Source organism: Kogia breviceps, chromosome 3, assembly GCF_026419965.1.
Source record: "Kogia breviceps isolate mKogBre1 chromosome 3, mKogBre1 haplotype 1, whole genome shotgun sequence".
In the NCBI taxonomy this organism is placed as follows: domain Eukaryota; kingdom Metazoa; phylum Chordata; class Mammalia; order Artiodactyla; family Physeteridae; genus Kogia; species Kogia breviceps.
The window spans coordinates 124,006,462-124,027,396 of NC_081312.1; the positions used below are offsets into that span (position 1 = coordinate 124,006,462).

General features: G+C 40.6%; 1 long non-coding RNA gene across 1 annotated transcript in view; it reads right to left on the reverse strand.

Moving 5' to 3' along the window:
* Positions 1–4,215: 4,215 nt before the first annotated feature.
* LOC136793935 (uncharacterized) overlaps positions 4,216–20,935 on the reverse strand; it is a 55,057-nt gene continuing 38,337 nt past the window's right edge. The window contains exon 3 of the long non-coding RNA XR_010840032.1: positions 4,216–4,235. This is a non-coding gene — a long non-coding RNA (uncharacterized lncRNA). The remainder of the gene's footprint in view (positions 4,236–20,935) is intronic.

Genomic DNA, 20,935 nt, shown 5'->3' on the forward strand with positions numbered 1-20,935 from the left:
TACTCCAACACAAAATAAACACTGAAAAAAAAAATTGTGTTTGCAGTGGAAGTGTGTGTCTCTGTATGTGTCACCCTAGCGACCGGACAGTTTATTTGTTGATCTTTGTGTGTGTTTAGCTAGTGTGTCTGTGTGTCTGTGTCCAGGCAGGCCCTCAGGCACGTGTATAAACACATCTGGGTGTCAGTGTCTGTGTGCTTTGAGTGTATCGAGCATGGAGAGCAGCTGATACCCTCCTCATCCTATTTCTCTAGCCCATGCCCTCTCCCACTCAGACAAAAGGACAGCCTGAAATCTGTGGTGGACTCTATCAGGAGTCCTGCATAGCTGAAGAACTATGCAAGATGAGGAGGAAAAAGGGGAATCAGATCTAAGGAATGTGAGTGAAATCAGCATGATCCTGACAACAACAGCACTTGGAAATCATCAGGGAAACCGGAAGTTCCAAGGTTCTTTCTCTCAGTAGAGACATAGCTTCTCAAACACAGGGAAGGAGTTCACAACTCCTGTTGTGAGGAGTACAGAAAATAAGGCATGTTAACAGTTGTGAACAGTGCCTGGCACACATGAAATTCTTCATAAATATTAGTTATTGTTGCGCTCATCTCTAGCAAAGGTGAAAGGTACCCAGGAAGGAATGATCAGGTTTCCCTTGAACCCTTAAGTGAGTGGAACAAGGGCACATGGGAATGTTTTCATGCAGAAAGTCTATGCCCTGCATAAACAACAGAAACAGAGCACCCTTCTTTGAGGAGAAAGAGTCTACCATGCTCCATATTTCAGACAAAGGAAAATGCATGTGGCCATAACCAGATGAAATAGTCTTTCCTGCGCTCTTTCAGCTGAAAAGAGTCCCTACCATTCGAGGATCTATTTGTGCCAACATTTACTAGGAGGAAGCTTGAAGAGGGTCTTCAGCAGGGAAAAAGCAGGTGAACAGTGACCTTCAGAGTCCAAATATCTCCTTTCAAAATGACCTCTACTTGAGTTGCAAGTTGGACAGTTGAAAGGGGGTCCCTGGCCATTTGTGAATCTGAAGACTACAGTTGGGGACATCCCTGGTGGTCCAGTGGTTAAGACTCCATGCCTGCACTGCAGCAGGAGTGGGTTCAATCCCTGATCAGGTAACTAAGATCCCACATGCAGCGCTGCATGGCCAAAAAGAAAAAAAAAGAAAGAATAAGACTACAACTGGAGAGATGGCAGACTGAGCTTTAAGTGGTGGTGCCAATGGCGGACTAGTTCAATATCTGCTGGGGCTCACCAACGAATCAAAATAGAGGGCTGTCTACACTCGTCCAAATAGCTCACTTGACTGATGTGCTTTAGTTGCCTTCCTGAATTGACTTTCCTTTCCCAATGCACAAAATCTTTGTCTTCACAGGATGACACTGACCAATCTCCAGGTAGATGCTGGAGAATAAAGACTGGGGAAGAGAAGCAGCCTTTCCTCCCCTGGATACTAAAGACATCCAAGCTGGTCATGGTACCCTGGGGACAAGCCAGGACCTACGGGCAATCTCAGTAAGTTCTATCTTATAAGGAAGAAAAAAAATCCGTATTTCAATAAGTTTTCAAAATGAACAAACAAAATCTTTGGACAATCAGAAGAGAAAGCCATGTTCTTCAGTTTTGTAACAAATTTTCCCAGTTGGCATCCAGGGCTTGGGGAAAAAACCATCATAGTTACTTGGAGTAAGGGACCACAGATGACAGAAGTTAGAGTCCTCTTGAATCTGTACTTCTGCCAGGTTTTAAGAGCCTAAACTCCTAGACCATGAACATCAGTGTCATAGGCTATTGGCCACATCCCTCACTAAGGTGATGGGATATGGGAGAGATCATCCCCCAGTGTCTCAGAGTTTGGGCAGGGTTGAACCTGGAGGTGACTGTCCCTTCTATAGATACATGTTACCTGGCTAGGGCTGCCAATAATCTCCACTTGGGATCTATTATAACTTCTATGACCAGGAAAACCGTAGTTACTGAGTTGGATCAGTCACCCCAGTTTCTGAGACATCCTCCCATTCCAGCCCCAATACAAAACCTCTAGATTGGAGGTTGGCCCCCTCTCAAGCAGAGAGCAACTAGAAGAATTACGATGCTCATTCTGGTTCAAACCTCACCCAACCATGGTCTTTGCCTTCCAAATGCATACAATCCAGGGAAATGATTCTCAAACACATTCAACTGCAAAGCACCTTGAATGTGTTTTGGGGAACATTTTTACAATGTGTTTTGGGGAACGTTAATGTATTAAACTTGTAATAACCAAATAGGTATTTTTAAAGTAAATTAAATTATATAACCCCCTTATACCAGATACTATCTTAAACAAACAGTAGAAGGTGCCATAGATTTAAGACAAAATGTGGGTACTTAAAATATTAGAAGAATTCTATCCAGTCAATTCATTTTTTTTTCTACTTAGAAAGCACATGGGATTATTTCACATTAGCTGGGAGGCTCCCCAGCCTGGCTCCTGGCATCCCAACACTTGTGGTCGGGGTTTAAGATTCACTATCCTAAGGTAACATACATAAACGCCAAGAACTAGATCATCATCAAGTGGAAAGCAAGGTCTTTCCAGGAATACTCTGGCTCTGGAACTCAGAAACCATTCTGAGACCCCGAAGGAGTCATCCTTCCCCCCAAAAGTTAAAAAATTGACAAATAAACAAAATATTGGTACAAAAAATGGGGATTGACAATTCCAAACAATAGACCATAAAAAGAAAAGAAATTGATGGAAGGGCCCATTGAGTTGATTTAGTCTAGAATTGGGAAACTGACTTGAACTTGAGCCAACTCTATTGATTGGTAATCACTTTCTAGAGTTCTGGGCTAGAAAGATTCGAAAGCACAAACACAAGCATTGACCTATAACTTCTATTCAGGCAAACCCTGATCTACCACCAGCCCCCTTATAGAAGAAATGAGGAGGTTGAGCTCCAGAAAGAGATCAGACAATTTAGAGGCAGGGCAGCAACCTTGCCTTTTTGAATACTGATTTACACATTAGAATCCGATTCAAATCAATATACATTGTGTTACTATGTGTCCTGCAATATGCTGGCTCTAGGAATACACAAACTCCTCATTTTAAATGACATATATCCTGAGTTCACTACTGTTTATGGTTAGAATGAGTTCTTCAACTGTATGTTTCCATATCTGGTCACCGTTTTAAATCTGGGCAACTAGAAGTGCATATAATGTTCAAAATAAATTCCGACTGCCTTGCCAACATGTATCTACTAATTTCCATTACAATACTCCCTCACTACTGCAACTTCTCATTATGTAAACTTCTAGTATATGGGATTTTTAATTCTGTGTACTTTTTACCCATTAGAGAGAACTGCAGTTTGAGTATATAAAAGTCACAAGCCCTTCTGAGTTATTAAATAAAAATGCACTGAATGCATTTTATACAGTAAAATGACATCCGATAACTTGGAAAGATGTCACAGTATATTATTGAGTTGGGTAAATAAAAGATTACCAAACAGTATATAAAACATAATCAAGAAAATGATGATTGATAGGGCCTGGTGGCAGTATGGATCTTGCCAGTGGAATGGACACCATACATGCTGACTGGTTGGGTACTGGTTTTGACTGAATGTCAAGCTGTTAAATATTTTGAATATCGCCTCTAAGAGTAGCAAAATAGGCAATTATTAACCCCTCTAAATCTCATTTTTCTTACCTGTAAGAGTACGGGGGAGAGAGCTATAATTCTGCCTACTCTGAAGCTATTATGCAGCTTAGAACTAATGTGTGTAAACGGCCCTGCATATGGTAGGCACACAATAAAAGATTATCAGTATATTAAAAAGCATACATTCTAAAAGAATTCAGGCTACAAAGCATCATAGTTCCTTTCTATCATGTCGTGCCAAGCCATATGCCATGAATAGTCTTAAGTGAAAGTTCTAAGTTTCTTCTCTTTCATCCCATTCGCATGAGTCACACACTCTCATCAATCAATCACACAACGTACAGTCGTGCACCCCCTCTCTCCCACAGCACTGGCCCAACCAGACACTTGGTTAAAAAACATAATAAGAATAATCAAGGTTCTGCAAAACTGAATGTACATGGAAAAAGGATTAGAAGGACATAAACAAATGAATACCGTTAAGTGTCTCTGGATGGTGGTAGTGCAAGCCATCTTTATCTTCCAGCGTTTGTAGTCTATACAGATTTCCACGGAACGTGTATTGCAGTAGCTGCGAGAATAAATAAAACAATTTTTAAATAAAAGAGAAATTACTTTGAAAATTTCGATGTAGGACCAGGCCCATAAAATACTGTCTCTTACCCTGCATAATACCTTTAAACGGTTTTTAAAAACTATAAGCACCTTATTAAATTTGCAAAGAATGGAAGTCTTGAAAAGTTTCTAGGCAACAAAGTAGAGTAAGGAAGATTGACTGTCTTCTATTACTTGTTAATAGTGTAAACTGTCACTGATTGTCTCTTTACTTAGTGCTCTTGACTTTATTGCTTTATTTTCAAGGAATGCAAACTATTTGTGTCCTGTTGATAGTTCACTCACAATTATAGGTCTCAAGCATTATTTCCTTGAAAAGGCCTTATGTCTTTAAACATAAATTACACTACCACAAATTCTCCTTATACAAGATTTTGTTGTGAAGATAGCGTTTATGATCAAGAAGGCTGTACTATAAAAATTCTACTTCTCTGCATTTGTCTTTTTTGATCCTCAACAAACTTTACGAGGGTTTTGGACATAAAATAAAATTAAATCTGTGTCCCTTATCATGTATCAACACTAATTATAAATAAATTTAAGATTTAATTGTAATAGAACTATAAAAATTCTTTAAAAAAAAGCATGGGTGATTACTTCTATGATCTTAAAAGGAGGTCATCAGAGGCTAATGTCAAAAAACAAATAGGTGGTAGATTTGGGGACATATGTTGATAAATCAAAACAGAGCATGCAGCAATTATCACAACAGACAGAACTGAATGACCAGGGACAGTTTAGGGAGAATATTTGTTTGTATCAGATATGATTGACCAACTTAAAGTGCTCTTCCAAATTAGTACTATGAATGAAAAATATTGCCTGCCACATCAGCAAAGAAAAGATGTTGTAGCCATCAAGCCATCACATTACAGCTGCCCCCAACAGTGCACCCTGAGGAGACTCAGGATGGGAAAGCACAGGATACTAGCCCCCGCTGGCTGAGGTGCATATCAAAGGAATGATTTCAATGAGCCCAGATTCTTGCATCTTCCCATACACAGAAAAGCACTAATTTCATTAATTTGAGATGTCTGGTTTCTTTACTTAACAATAATCTTTTGATGCCCCGACTACCTGGTCCTTGTTGCAAAAACTCCTGTATGTCCTGGTCCCCCACCCCCTGCCTCTTTGGAGCAGTCCCTCAGAGCTATCTGAGATGCTGTGTCCTAGGCTTAAGTCCTCAGTTTTGTCCACTGAATAAAACATCATTCTCAGCTTTTAGGTTGTGCTTTTTTTTTTTCAGTCGACAGTCCAAAAAATGTGGAGAGGCTGGACCTAAAGAAAGGGCAGTTCAGCAGATGGGAGGTGACATAAATGCAGAGCCACTTCCCCAAGTGGCCCACAGCACGTGGGTCTCTAGACTTCAATAGGATCCAGCAGATTAGAGAAGCTCTGGTAAACGGGATTGGAACTATTTCTCTTCTAAGAGGAAAGAACCTATTAGTTTTAGTTAAATGGGAAAGAAATGTGACATTTCCTTGCACCTGAATGTCTTTCAACAATCTATCTTTTTCTTTGCCTATATTTTCTGAAAAACAAAAGACTGCACTTTAAGAGAAAATGTCATTATATGCTCTAAGAGAATGTTGCTAAAGCATATTATACATTTTGAAAAATAAACAAAATAGAGCAAAAATGCAGAAAGATGATAGTGAGATTAAATGAGATGCAAAGTACTTGGGATGCTCCCAGAAAGACTCCTTGTGGGTCTCTGTGCTTGCTTCTCTCCTGCATGGAATACACCTCTTCCACACCTGTCCCAGACTTGCTCCCTCATTTCCTTCAAGTTTCAGCCCCAAAACCAGCTCTTTTAGAAAGGGCTTCCTTGACCACACTTATCTAAATAGCCGTACATCTCTTTCCGTCACTTTTCTGAGTTCCATTCTGCTTTATCTCTGGCTGAAATAATATTAAACATTTATTCACTGAAATATTTATTTCCCATCTGCTACACTGGTTTCTCCATTTCCATAAAGTCAGGGACTTTGTTTTATCATTATTTTATCTTCAGGCCCTAGAGAGATGCCTGATAGATAGTAAATGATCAATAACACATTTGCTGATTGAATACATAGTAAATATTAAGTGATATTCATGATCGTTAGAGGTGATAATGATCCATCTTTCTACTGGGGGCTCACACGATCAGTATTGACTTTGGCAGACAGTTGAGAGTAGAGGTCAAGAAGTAGAGCTGGGGGGGTCAGATATAGATATTTCTCCCAACTTATATACTGTGAAAAATCCAAACCTACAGGAAAGTTGGAAGAGTAGTACAATGAACATTCAAATGCCTGTTACCTAAATTCACCAATTCAATTAAAATTCTACCACATCTGTTTCCTGTCTTTCCACAAACATAAGTGAGTGTGTATATGTATAGATAGATGCATATATAGATAATGCATGTACACAGACTTTTTTGGCTAAACCATTTGAGAGGTAATTGTGGACATATGACACTCAACTCCTAAATACTTCAGCAAGTATCTCATAAGAACAAGAATATTTTCTTATAAAACCACAATACAGCACTTGGGAAAATATAATGCTAATACTATATTATTGTCTCATAAACTGCTGGTACTCAAATCTCCCTGATTTTCCCAATGCTGTGCTTGATATACAAGGTACTTTTAATCTAGGCTCAGTCCAGAGGTGGCATTGCATCTAGATGACGTGTTTCTGCATGCTCTTTCAATATGGAGTCCGAGCCCCAGTTGCTCATGACATTGACACTTTTCAAGAGCCTGTCCAGTTGTTTTGCTGAGTGTCCCTCAGTCTGGACTGTCTGATTGTCTCCTCAGGCTTAGATTCAAGTTATGTATTTTGGCCCAAATATGGCAGAAGTGATGGTGTGTCCTTCTCCGTGTGCTGGTTTTGACACCTGACTCCACCATCTTATTTACCATGCGAGTTCTGGCACTTTCCATTGCCTCTCTGAACCTTGATTTCCAAATTTAAAAAAGGAGGATGACACTACTATCTCTCTTAGGAGATACTTAAATAAAAGAATGTATCAAATGCTTTTAGCACAGAGCCTGATTCTAGCTCTTTTACCAGCCACGTGACCTTGGACACAGTTCTTAGCTCCCCTGCACCTCCTTCCCTGTAGCATGAAATCACAGTTAACTAACTCTGAGGGATTTCGTTAAGACTAACAGTTTACACATACGAAATATAATAAGCATCCAAAAAGCGTTTTCAATTCTCATTGTTATTAATAAATGACATGTGAGGTCATAGAGTGATATCAGGACTGATTTTGAAGTCTAAAACTACTTGTTTCTTCTTCTCCACATCTTGGGAGAGCCTTGTAGGAACATGTGTCTTCCTTTCATAGCCCTTGCCTCTCTTCTCTTTCAGGTTAATGCTTAGAATTTTGCTCTGATCATCACACAACCCATCCCTACTTTTCAAATTCGTAGCTAATAACCAGCCCAGCTTTCAGTAGTGAAATACAGATATTTGATAAAACTGAGTATAAATAGGTAAGAAATTGAGTCCACATTAGTCCCTTCTTGCCTTCTTTTATTTTGTTCACTTAATTAACGTAAAGCAGCTGGGTAAACACCCGAAGTACAATAAACCGAAGTACCTGTCATCTAGTTTAAATAGCATCATGCCCCTCGGAGTGAGTCCATAAGGCTGATATGATTTAATATCTTCATCAAGCGTCTGGTAAAGAATTAAGATCATGCCCACCAATCTTCCCAGGGATCAAGCAGCATTTATCTCTTCAAAACCTGACCTCACACCCCAGAGCCTGTGGTCATCAAGAGGGCGTTGGGGGCCCCAGGAGAAGCCCTGATCCCTGTGTCTTCCCACAACATACTTCTCACCCCTCACTGTCTGACTGAGCCTTAGGTCTGACTGCACTCCTCTGTGGGCATGGTTCTGCCCTCAGTCTCCAGCTCCATCTACATCCAATCACCCCATGTTACCACCTCACTCCTCCATCTCCCACAGTGGTCCACTGCGCCAGTGTCCTCTCAGTCCTGCCCTGCCTTTCAGGAGGAAGAATTAACCAACATCAGAGTCAAGCCAGATCCTTCTGGATGAAGTCCAAACCAGATGTCAGGCTCAATCCAATATCCAGCCCAACTGTTCCTTGGCACTGGATGGAGATGACAATCATTTGATTTAATTTCTCTATTTTGACCCAATCTATGTCATCTTGTTTAGAGACACCTATAATGCCAACTATCATCTTTAAAAAGATGATATAGATATGCCCTTGATTCAGCTAGAGCTTTCAGTTTCATTTTTCCCCCAAATTTGCAGATACGCTATTGTAGGATTTCAAGAGTACATATCATTAGTAGCTGATTAGAAATATCTGTCCTTATAGAAATCCTCAATAAAATAACTTCCCCTCTTTATTTCATGTATGGCCTTCTCTTTGGTTACTTAAACAAAGCTGAACTCCTTTCTAAAAGCAAAAATTAAAAAAAAAAATCTAGTCAGAGCCCTTTGGTTTTACCAGTGCTCTGTAATGAGCTACCCTCTGTGCTAGGGACAGACATTTCATTAACTTTTCCTCTCTGGCTTTCCTTATACATGAGTCTTGTGTCTCTCATATTTAGAAAAATAATAAGAACTTTTTCTGGTTCCTTCCACCTCACAGGCTAGAATCAACATTTCACAAGCCGGTGTCTGATAAACAATAGGGAATGCTATAAACAACATGAATCTGATAGGAAGACTAGAGAATAGTAACAAAAAGTAATATAAAATGTTGGGTTTCCACCAGAATAACTAAATCTAGGAAAGAAATACCATGAGCATAGAACAGGCAACTGGAAAATCTAATTGTAATAATCCCAAAGTCTATTTAATTCTGCCTTTTATGTGCTAAACAGCACAGGCTCCAGACGCGCAGGCTCACTGGCCATGGCTCACGGGCCCAGCCGCTCCGCGGCATGTGGGATCTTCCCGGACCAGGGCATGAACCTGTGTCCCCTGCATCGGCAGGCGGACTCTCAACCACTCCTCCACCAGGGAAGCCCTGTGCTAAACATTTGCTAGGTACTAAAAGATAGATAAGTAAGTAAGACAGTTTTTGCACACAGGTCAGGATAGGAGAGAGAGATGTTAAAATGTATAAAAAGTATGTTACCATAGTACTAATTATTGCTTTATTTAGCACTAGGGACCCAGAAAACTACTGAGCAGGGCATTCAAAGTTGAGTAGGAGTCTGTGATATGAATGTGATCAGGAAAGACCATCTGAATAGCAGGAAGCATGCTGTGGCCAGCTCATGGATTATATGCTGAGAAATCATGGGAGATGGGACCAGAATGAAAAGGACAAGCACGTCAGGAAGCACAGACTGCACTAGGAATGTGAATCTGATTCATATACCCTATATCCAGCCGTACAAAACTACTGACCATCTGCTTAACATACCTGGCTTTTTCATGCATTTGTGTCTTTGCAATGCTGTTTCCCCTGCCTGGAATGGGCTCAGCCCATTTGTCCTGACAGCATTTTAATCTTCCTCCAAGACTTAATTCTAGCCTCTCCTTCTGGATGAGGGCTTCATTGAAGACTGTCCCATAGCCGCCACCCTCCATGATGATATGACAGTATAAAAGAGATTAAGATATATAGTTCAGGAGCAATTAATAAAACTATAACAAGCTAAAAGATAGCCAGATTTGAAATCTAATTATATTACAGTAAACACTAGAGAATCAAACTAAAAGCTCTCAGAATTTATTAGAGTTCCGTAAACGGTAATAAGCAAGGTAAAATTGTGAAAAATGTGAAACAAATCAGATTTCCCATATGCCATCAATAATGATTTAAAAGATATAATTGAAGTAAAATTATATTTATGGTAGTAAGCAAAAAATATCAACTACCTACAAAAAAGACCTAAAAAGTTATGCAAGGACTCTATGTACAGGTAATGATAAAATTGGAAATAAATAAAAGATTTAAGTAAATAATATTTCTGGATGGGAAGACAGAATTTTTCCAGTATGTTAACATTTCATAAAACTAAGAAATAAGATGAATACAATCTAAATCAAAATTTCATGCAGATATTTTGAATATTTGCCAAAGTTATTTTAAGATGTTCTAGAAACAAACAAAAATGAAATAGCTATATTTTGGGAGGAAAAACAAAGTATTCACTTGCCCTCACAAATACTAAAATATCTTATAAAGCTCTGGTCATTTAATAACCATGACATTGGCCAAACAACCAAGAAACAGCCCAGTGAAACTAAACTGACAGCCCCCAAAGAAGTGAAAAGTTACTAACTGTTAAAGGGGGTGAAATAAGGCAATGCAAAAGGGTTTCATTAGTCAATAAAAGATGCAGCAAAAATATTAAACTATTTGAAAAACAAATGAAATCTTAGTATACACATTAAAATGAATTCTAGATGTATTAAAGAGTTAAAGGTAAAAACTATTAGAAGAAAACATAAATAAATATCTTAAAGCGCTCTGAAATGAGAAAAATATCTTTTAAACAAAAAAGCAATAGAAGAAAAGACAGAAGAAATACTAATGAATGTAACTATATAAAAATATGTTTGCTACATGAATTTGTTGAACTTTTGAACACAGAAATTGGTTAAACTTATTCACTCCAAATCACTAAATTCCTGCCGATAATAAAATTCTGCATATTACTGATTTCTTAGCTTTTCTCATTTGCTGAGAAAACCAAATTGAGAAAGAACTTTGGAAAATTGCGAGATGAAAAAAATACAGACTGTAATTAAAACACTACAAGGAAGAAAAGAATCTAAGTTTGCATACACCAAAAATAATAAGACAAAATGAAAACAAAAGTGAAAAATTGGATAGAAATATTTATAAAAAATTGAATAATAAAAGGCTAACGGCAAATATATAACAGTTCTTAAAAAATAAGAAAATATTAAAGATAAAAATGGAAAGTTAAAAAAAGATGAACAAATGAGATTAAAATAAAATTCACAAAAGAAGAAATATAAGATTAATAGTGAGATTTTTTTAAAGCTTAAATATCACTAATAATAAAATAATTTTTTTAAAAGATGCCATTTTAACCTATGAAATTGGCAAACGTTTTTTAAAATGATGATATTTAATGTTGACAGCACTAGTTAAGACAGACAGGGCTTCCCTGGTGGCGCAGTGGTTGAGAATCCGCCTGCCGATGCAGGGGACACGGGTTCGTGCCCCGGTCCGGGAAGATCCCACATGCCGCGGAGCGGCTGGGCCCGTGAGCCATGGCCGCTGAGCCTGCGCGTCCGGAGCCTGTGCTCCGCAACGGGAGAGGCCACAACAGTGAGGGCCGCATACCACTAATAAAAAAAAAAAAAAAAGACAGACATGCTGGGGCTTCCCTGGCGGCACAGTGGTTAAGAATCCACAGGGGACATGGTTTTGAGCCTTGGTCCAGGAAGATACCACATGCCATGGAGCAACTAAGCAACAAGGTAAGCCACCACAGTGAGAAGCCCGCACACCGGTACGAAGAGCAGCCCCCACTCACTGCAACTAGAGAAAGCCCACATTCAGCAATGAAGACCCAATGCAGCCAAAAATAAATAATTTTTAAAAAATATATAGACATGTTAATACACAACTGCTGGGAATGTGAAAGGATATAAACTTCGTAGAAACCAATTTACAATATGCATGAAGACATTAAAAATATAACAAAATTCTAGTTTTAAGGTAGTGCAGAAAAGGCATTTTGCCTTTCAGCCTCTAAAAAATAATCACAAAACTACATGAAGAAAATGTAACAGGACCAAAACCTCCATTTTCCATGAAACTGGGGAACATCTTTAAATGTGAGCATGATACATAAAATCAAACTGCAGATGGAAAAAAATAAGTGATTAGCAGAGTTTAAGGAAGTCAAAGCTAAGTGGATGGAGAATTTCTATGGAAAGCAAAAGTCCAGATTTCTTGTGCTTTTCTGCCCTGTTATTTTTTGTGTGACAATTCAATCTTCCAGCTTGTTTCATGGTCACAAGATAATTGCCCAAGCACCAGCCATTACATCTGTGTTCCAACAAGAAGAAGGAGGAAAGGAGGAAAGTCAAAATCCACCTATATGTCAGTTCCCTTTAAAGAGCTTTTCCTTTTAAATAATTGCCACATGCAAATCATCAACTACCCTATCTATAAGAGAGGCAGCAAAGCATGGTGTTTTAGCTGGAAACACCATCCCCTATTATATAGGGGCCTGCTGCTAAGCAAGAATGAGAGAATAAATTTAGACAAGAAAATTCACCTCAGAAGTAAAATTGAATAATAGGTAAAAATGAAGAATCAAAAGACAGCAATACATGCATATTATTTAGAAATATGGACGCAAAAAGCAAAAGAAACAATCACAAAATTTGATTGTCTTTGGAGGGAGAAACAACAGAAAAAGTAGGGAACCAGAGGGCTGATATTTTCTTTTTATTATAAACCTTTTAGCACTATTTGCCTTTTTATACTATGTACTCGCACTCGTTTATTAAAATAAAATATAATTTAAAAATTCAGCTTCAAAAAGATCACTTCACAGCAAATGCAAAGTTGCTCAATCTCATTAGTAACCAAATTAAAAGACAAGTTAAAAGAACAATGAGATATCACTTTTACTCATCAGTCTATAAAATATTAAAATAGTAATGATAGCAAGCATTGGCTCAGGTGTACAGAAACAGGTCCTCAAATACTGTTGATGGGAGTGTAAATTGGTACATTTTTAGAGATAAGTTTGGCAGTTTCTATTAAAATTTAAAATATGCACATCCTTCAACCCAGAAATTTCACTTCTAGGTACCTACCTTAGAAAAATGCTTGTCATCAGTGCAAAATGGCACAGACAAGGATTTGTGTTGCGTAATTATAGTAGGAAAAATGTTTAAACATCATCCATGTCCATCAATAAGAAAATAAGGGCTTCCCTGGTGGTGCAGTGGTTGAGAATCCGCCTGCCGATGTAGGGGACACGGGTTCGTGCCCCGGTCCGGGAAGATCCCACATGCCGCGGAGCGGCTGGGCCCGTGAGCCATGGCCACTGAGCCTGCGCGTCCGGAGCCTGCGCTCCGCAACGGGAGAGGCCACCGAAGTGAGAGGCCCGCGTACCGCAAAAAAAAAAAAAAAAAAAAAAAATCAGAAAATGACTTGATAAACTATGGTCTATTTATACCACAGAACTCAATGTACTATTTTTTCAAAGGAGGTAAGCCTTACCTGTTTTGTCCTGGAAAGAACTCCTACATGTATCATTAAATGAAAAAAGCAAGCTGTGAAATAGGTAGTGTTTAACAGATTTAGTATTTACACTTCTGTTAAAGTCTGGGAGGATAGTCTTTAAATTGAACATAGTAGTTTCCTCTATGGAGAGGAACCTGATTAGAGAAGAAAGGGAAGAAATGTAAAATAGAGGCTTAATCTAGTAATACAACTTTATTCTTAAAATATCTTATATTTATGAACATATTACAAACTTAAAAACAACATCAAAAAAATAACATCCTGCAAAAAAAAAGCCCCTTAATATTAAAGAATTTGTATACTCCAAAACCATGACTGGATGGAGTTCTGTGTGTCTGTGGTTCCTGTTTCCGGGGACTCTTTCTCCACCTGGAACAGTAAGTTTGTCTTAAGGAGGTCATGGGTGTTATTCACTGAAACAATCTAAGGTGGTAATGAGAACAACCTGTTTTTCACTTTACCTATTTCTGAAATGTTTGTTGTAATTAGGTGATTAGCCAGCTTCGTTAAGGATGCAATTACAGACATAAATTATCCTTTGAAAGCACTACTTGGAAAGGAACCCACAAATGTAAACAATACCAAACATAAAAAAAAAAAAAAAAAAACAATTCAAACTCAACTGCGCGGTTATTTTAAGAACAAGATGTATTCAGTCAAATGCAAGAGCAGCTAATCCTTTACTTAACTGAATTCCACCTCTCTTTTTTCCAGCCCAGTTGGTACTTAACTCTAGAAACAGCGATTATTACACCTGGACAAGTTGTGCTGTCAACATGTACATTGGGGTCCTGATTCGCAGCCTGCGTTTCAGGTATACAAGACTGCTCTTATATCACCAGGGTGTTGTTGCTTTGCTCCATTACAATTTGTTAAATTCAGAGTACATTTAACAGCAGACACAGAAGCTGCCCTAAATCTTCAGAAGATACAGAGGACTGCCATTGTTGGAGTAGAAACCAACAACCTTGGCCAGTGGCAGGTGGAAGTGAGAAATCTTCTTTTTCCTTCCAACCAGCACAAGGCTCCCAGTCAGGAGGGAAAGAACAGCATTCATTACCCATGCAAAGTACAAGAGCCGGATAAATTTCAGGAGGTCAGAATATAATTATATGGTCAAGAACTTCCCTCCTCCGACCCTTGGGGGAATAAAACAACCCACTCATACTATGTCATATCAAATATTTGAAATATCTTGGACAGAATCCAGGAGTCTGTTTAAGATCCTCTTTATTCTCTCTTTCAGAGCTAGTAAGGAAATTTCATGAGATGAGCTTGATGTGTGTGGAATTCTACAGCAAGTTATCTGCAGCGTTTGCATATCGGACCGGAGTTAAGTTTTGCTACCTACGCAGAGTTTGCAGATGACAGAAAAGTAACTGCTCCCTTTTTAATAAAATGCTCATCCATTGCAAATTGCCCCCAAAAAATCACAAGAGGAAAACAATAACAACCTCCCCATATATATTGTCCTTGGCAACAAGTTCAGGTGCTCAAAATTAATTTTGCAAATAATTGCACCTTCTAAATGGCTTCTCTGTAAACTACGAGGTAGAACCTCCAACATAAAGCAAACTCCTAGGTGAGCAATAAAGAGGGCCTATGTGTACCTTCCTGATAATAACATGGCCCAGCTTTGCTGCTAGTTCGGTGTATTCTATGAGAGTTTTGTAATAGGGAAGAACAAACCTGAATACGTACTGAATATGTTTCTTTTAACTTTAGCCTTTGTATCTATTGCTTTTGCTACAAGTTAAGAATGTTGCCTGTAGCCTGAAATATACAGGATAGCCCATTCCCAAAAATCTGACCTTTGAAGGTATAACACTTTTCCATTCATATAGAGATAAAAAGTTGCAAAAGAGAGAATAACATTTGTCTTGTTGGAGGTTTACAGGAACATTGTGACCAGATTTACCCGGACAGCTGCAAGAACAAATGATTCTGGCACCAAGAAGTCTGCAGCAACCAAACACAACCCACCCACTGCGCTTCTTAAAATTATTTACTTATTTATTTGGCTGCGCGGGGTCTTAGTTGCCGCGTGAGGGAGTCTTAACCACTGGACCATCAGGGAAGTCGCCCACTCCCCTTTTAGTATAAAAGAAGCCTGAATTCTAACTGGGGAAGATGGTTCTTTGCGACACAATTTCTCAGGCCCACATTTTTGGTCTTCTCCAGGAGAAGTAACATTTATGTCTCCCTTTCTTAAAAAGCATGTGGTCGTGTTTTATGTATTTAATCACTGCAACAAGCACTATGAGATACTGGTGACAGGAGGGGCCACTGAGTCCCAGAGTCAGCTAGTCTGCAAGAGGCAGGGACAGGATACAAAACCCAGACTTCAGGGACGCAGCCAGAGTCTCACTTACCTGAGTCAGGTCGCAAAGGTCATGATGCCTTGCGTGAGCAGAGCGCCCTGCACGTTTACGTCCGGTCAGTAGAGCCCGTGAGAAGCTACCACTGAGTTGCGGGTGAGAGGCTAGAGATACCGGAAAAGCTTCCTCCTTCCGGTACGCTCCACCCACCCCGTGGCTATGGCCCCTCCCCTTCTCAATGCTCCGGGAATTCTTTGCAACTCTGAACCAGCACTTTTCCCTCAGCCTTCAAAGCCAGTTCAGGTAGCTCTGTGTCCCTCCAGTTTTCCTCATCCCACCATTCTGGATTCAGCTCTTTCTCAACTCTCCCATAGCTTTTTGTGTATATGGCTATTATGCCTGAGCCTACCCTCTGCCTGCCCCCTGTTATGGTCAGCCGTGAATGTGTCTGCATCCCCCCGACGCATTCTCCACTAAGTGTTAAACCTTTTAAGAAAAGGACCAAGTCCTTCCAGTTTTTTCCACGTGGCATGTTTCACAGGACTAAGCAAGATGATTTGCACGCATTGGGTCCTTAATCCATGTTGAAGTTCAGTGAACTGAATTGCATCCAATTAGAAGAAGGAAACTTAGATAATAACACAGTTTTATATGTTATGTAATACTTAAAAAACAAGCAGTGTACACACTCTTAAAAATGTTTTGCATGTCATATAGCATTTAGTCTTCACAACTACCTTGTAACATAAATAGTCGATTGCATTATTTTGCTGTATAGTTAAACATACCAGAACTCGAAGAATCTAAGCCCCTGGCCACTGAGTGACCAAGTGATAGAAGCCAGATTCAAATCCAAGTCTCTGAACTCTTAAACCAAGGCTCTTTCTTCCTAGCTGTACTTAGATCCTTCAAGGAAGCAGATACTTTGTCTTTGGCCACCTTCCCAGCCTGCCCCCTTCCACGTTCCCTCAGTGCGTGGTCTCCCATGGACACGCCCAGACAAAATGTGCAGCATCCTCTCCCCCTGCCCCACCTCTCTCTGCTTCCTGGGTACCATTCCAGGACACCAGCAGCCCACTCACTCGGGATCCAGTCCATCCTGCTGATGTTATTCATTCTGGGGGGAGGGTGGGAGGGAGGGAGACGCAAGAAGGAAGAGATATGGGAACATATGTATATGTATAACTGATTCACTTTGTTGTAAAGCAGAAACTAACACACCATTGTAAAGCAATTATACTCCAATAAAGATGTTAAAAAAAAGAAGAGTAAATATAAAATATATTGTGGATAACATCTTTTTATCTCCTTCATATCACAATCTCAGGATAGAAATACTGCCTTGTGCATTTGTGGGGGTTCCCAGATTTTACCATCTTGCCAGTTCCTCTCACCTTCTGATCTCTAAATCACCTTTGACCCAGCTGGTGGTTAGCCTGGTCCTCTGTGGCTGCTTCTCCAGCAAACCTCAAATTCTGCTGGGCTCCAGAAATTCCCCACTTCTCTGGAACGCTTTCCCACAGAGGCTCAGGATGGGACATCAGGCTGAGAAAGAGTGTCCACGATCTCTCTTTGATCTGACTGCCTCAGTAAGAGCCATATTAGTTCCTTCCTGCAAGTCCACACTGATGAACTGTGGGATATTGTGCAAAGAATTATTCTGCCCTGACCCAGGCACCAACCACAATGTAAATTTGGGCAAGTGGCTGCTTCTCTGGGCCTCAGTTTTCCCATCTGTAAAATGAGAGGTTTGGAATAACTGACCTCCTCAGATCCCAGCCAGCCCCAACCTGCAGTTTGAAGTCATACTTTTTTTTTTTTTTTTTTTTGCTCCCTTGGTTGCCCAAATGTTAAATGGGAATATGACTATCTGCCTACTTTATTCCCTAGGATATTTGTGAGGATAAGCTATGATAGACATAAAAGCCATTGTGGGGTGAGGGGAGTTATTGCATCAAAAAGCTAGAAAAGCTCTTTTCATTAGTTCCAGCAGCCAGGGATGCCACCGTCACTAGCCTTGCCTCAAAGTTAAAAGCTCTAGGCTGCTCTTAGAGAACAAATCAGGCCCTCTTTGGGATCCCTCTTTATCTGGATCACTTCTTACCCATCAAAGTGAATCCCTACTGAGAAGCAAGTTGTGTTCAGGCAGAGTCCAAAAAAATCACATGGTTGAGAGGTCTCCAACACCATCCAGACCTCTTAGTGCTATAGACAAGTCTCTCTTCCAAAATATTCAGGCTCAGTTTGCATACCTTCAGTGGTGGGGAGCTCACTACTTCACAAGGTAGCCCATCCAACAGTTGGGTAACTCAAATTATTAGTATGTCTTCCTTCAATTGCACTAAAATCTACCTTTCTGAAATGTATAAAGATTGGTAATAACTGTGCCCTTTGTAGCTGCACAGACTGTTTAATCCCACCAAGCTCTCTACTCTGACCCACACGACCTCCTATATGTGGTCCTTCTCGCCCCTGGTCTTTTTGCCCCCAGTTACTGTTGGGCTCACCACTGCATCTGGGGGCAGTCCTCCACACATCCTCTTGCTTGGTTATATCTCTTGTAAAATGAATCAAGAGCTGGTTTGGGTCTGACTAGTATGGCACTGTATGTCATCCCTCACACTCTAAACACCATTAAGAGATGTAGGGGAGACATATTCAGAAATAACACTTCAAAGCTTTTGATCAATTAACAGAGCAATTTTATATCAGTTACCTCACTTAATCCTCACCTCTGTCCTATTAGATAAGTATTATTAACACCATTAATCAATTTAAAAAAGAATCAGGGAGGTGAAGTATCCTCTTTATAGGGGCCCTACCCATAAGTATTAAATCCTGTTCAAATTCCTGAATGCTTCCCAAGTATTCCTGAATATGCCTGGATGTTTCCTCCAAGCCCAGCCCTGATCTGTGTCCCCTTCATCCTCATCCCAACAAGTTTCTCTTGTAGCGTGAAGGATGCCCGAGCCCAAGGAGCTTGGGTCCTTCGGATTCTAGGCAGCTGTCCACTTGCCTCTTGCCTTTACCTCCTGGATCGCCAGCTTCTGGGATTCATGTGTCTGTCTTGCATTTTCCACTTAGCAATATTCCATTTCCATCGGGGCTCTTCCTTACCCTTGGTGGCTTGACACTCCTGCTGTTCCCTGGCATTGCCACCAGCCTTCTTTCTCTTCGGAGGGGGGAAAGCAATCCACTTATCTCACCCACCTCATTTTTACTCTGGGCTTTAATGGCCTTACTCAGCAACTTCTTCCAAATAGCATCTGTAATATCCTATTTTCCACAACCCCATTTACCATCCGAGTGTGATACTGTAAATAAAGCAATCTGGTTATAGGGGCCAAGAAGCTCATGAGTGCAACAAGCTGCCAGGAAGAATTAGAAGCCTTGAAGGCCCCAGGATGGGAGGGGCTGGCAGGGAGGGTGCTGTCCTCCAGGATGATGCTTCTCAGAAGGTTTGAAGCCCCGCAGTTATTCCCTCCCTGAGTGTTTGCTGTGGCTCTTGCTTCCTGGCATATTAAAGCTCTCATTTCCAGAAATCAAACTGACAGTCCTTATAAAACGGTGAGCTCCACTATAGTTGACCTTGCTGCTGTTTGACAGGGACCTTTAGAGACAGAATCCCCTGGGTTCAATCCTGCCTCCTATACATCCAGCTGGAGCCCTTGGGCACATGGCTCCACCTCCCTGACCTTTTTTTCTTCATCTGTAAAATACGGGTGTTTATCTCTTCCGAGCAGATTAGTCAAAGGATGGAAAAGGATATCACCTATAGACTGCTCAGCACATGGCAGGTAATCAGAAATTGTAGTTACTAATGGGAAATCTTACAAATTTCTTGTAACTGAGAACCTAGAAATTGCTTACCAGATCAATCCAAATGTGAGGTGATAGGGGTTGAAAAGGCCTAAGAAACATCTGAGCCCCCAATTCAGACCACCAGGTCACTGGAAAGCCATGCTAGGATGGCATTCTTAAATGCTTTAAAGGGAGCTTCCCTGCTTGCCTGACCTCGACCTCACGCCTGCGCCTCCCTTGGCTGCCCAGTGTTATAAGAGGGATCCTGCAAACAACACATCTCACCCTCCCTCACCTGCTGGCTTTCAAGAGTGTCCGGGATCAGTTGGCAGCGGAGGGGCAAAAACAAGCCAGACTCTATCTGCGTCTCTATCTCTTTGCTTTGAGTGGCACTTGTGGCAATAACTATATTCTGAAATGGTTCGAGCTCTCACCAGTGTATCACTCCCTCTGGGGACCCATCTCCCTCTAGAAGCCCTGGGTCTTGTGCTCCGACCAAACCTCCACCTCCCTTTGTCCTTGTGAAACCGTGCAACTCAGATTGGGACTTGAACCCATGCACCACGACTCGAACTCAGCCAAAGCCCAGATTGGGACTTGAACCCACGGTCTTTTAATTGAGATCACACAGCTGGTCTCAGGACTTAATGAAGCTCAGGTTCTTGATGTCTCGTTGCAGAGCGAATTCAGTGAGAGACAAAGTGAGAGGTAAGAAGTGGATTTATTTAGAGAGAAACACACTCCACAGACAGAGCGTGGGCCATCTCAGAAGGTGAGAGGCCCCAAAGTATGGCTTGGTTAGTTTTTATGGGCTGGGTAATTTCATAGGCTAATGAGTGGGAGGAGTATTCCAACTATTTCAGGGGAAAGGGAGGGATTTCCAGGATTTGGGCCACCGCCCACTTTTTGGCTTTTTATGGTTAGCTCTGAACTGTCATGGCTCTGGTGGGTGTGTCATTTAGCTAATGTATCAATATTACAATGAGCATGCCCTATGCTGAGGCTCAAGGTCCAATGGAAGTCGAATCTTCCGCCATCTTGGATCTAGTTAGTTCTAACCAGTTTTTGTCATGTCCTATGGCTGTGTCATTCTTTTCAATGTTTTGCCCTGGCTTCTTCCCTCCTATTTCACTTGCAGCCCAAAGACGGTGGTGAATCCCTGCTATTGTCAATTTTGCACTTTTCTCACCACCCCATTTGGTTTTGTGGTGCTTCCAACACATTGTAACTGGTTCCTTATATCAAATCCCCTCTGTTGAACCACCTGGCATGGGTTTCCTATCTAGACTTTGACACACACTA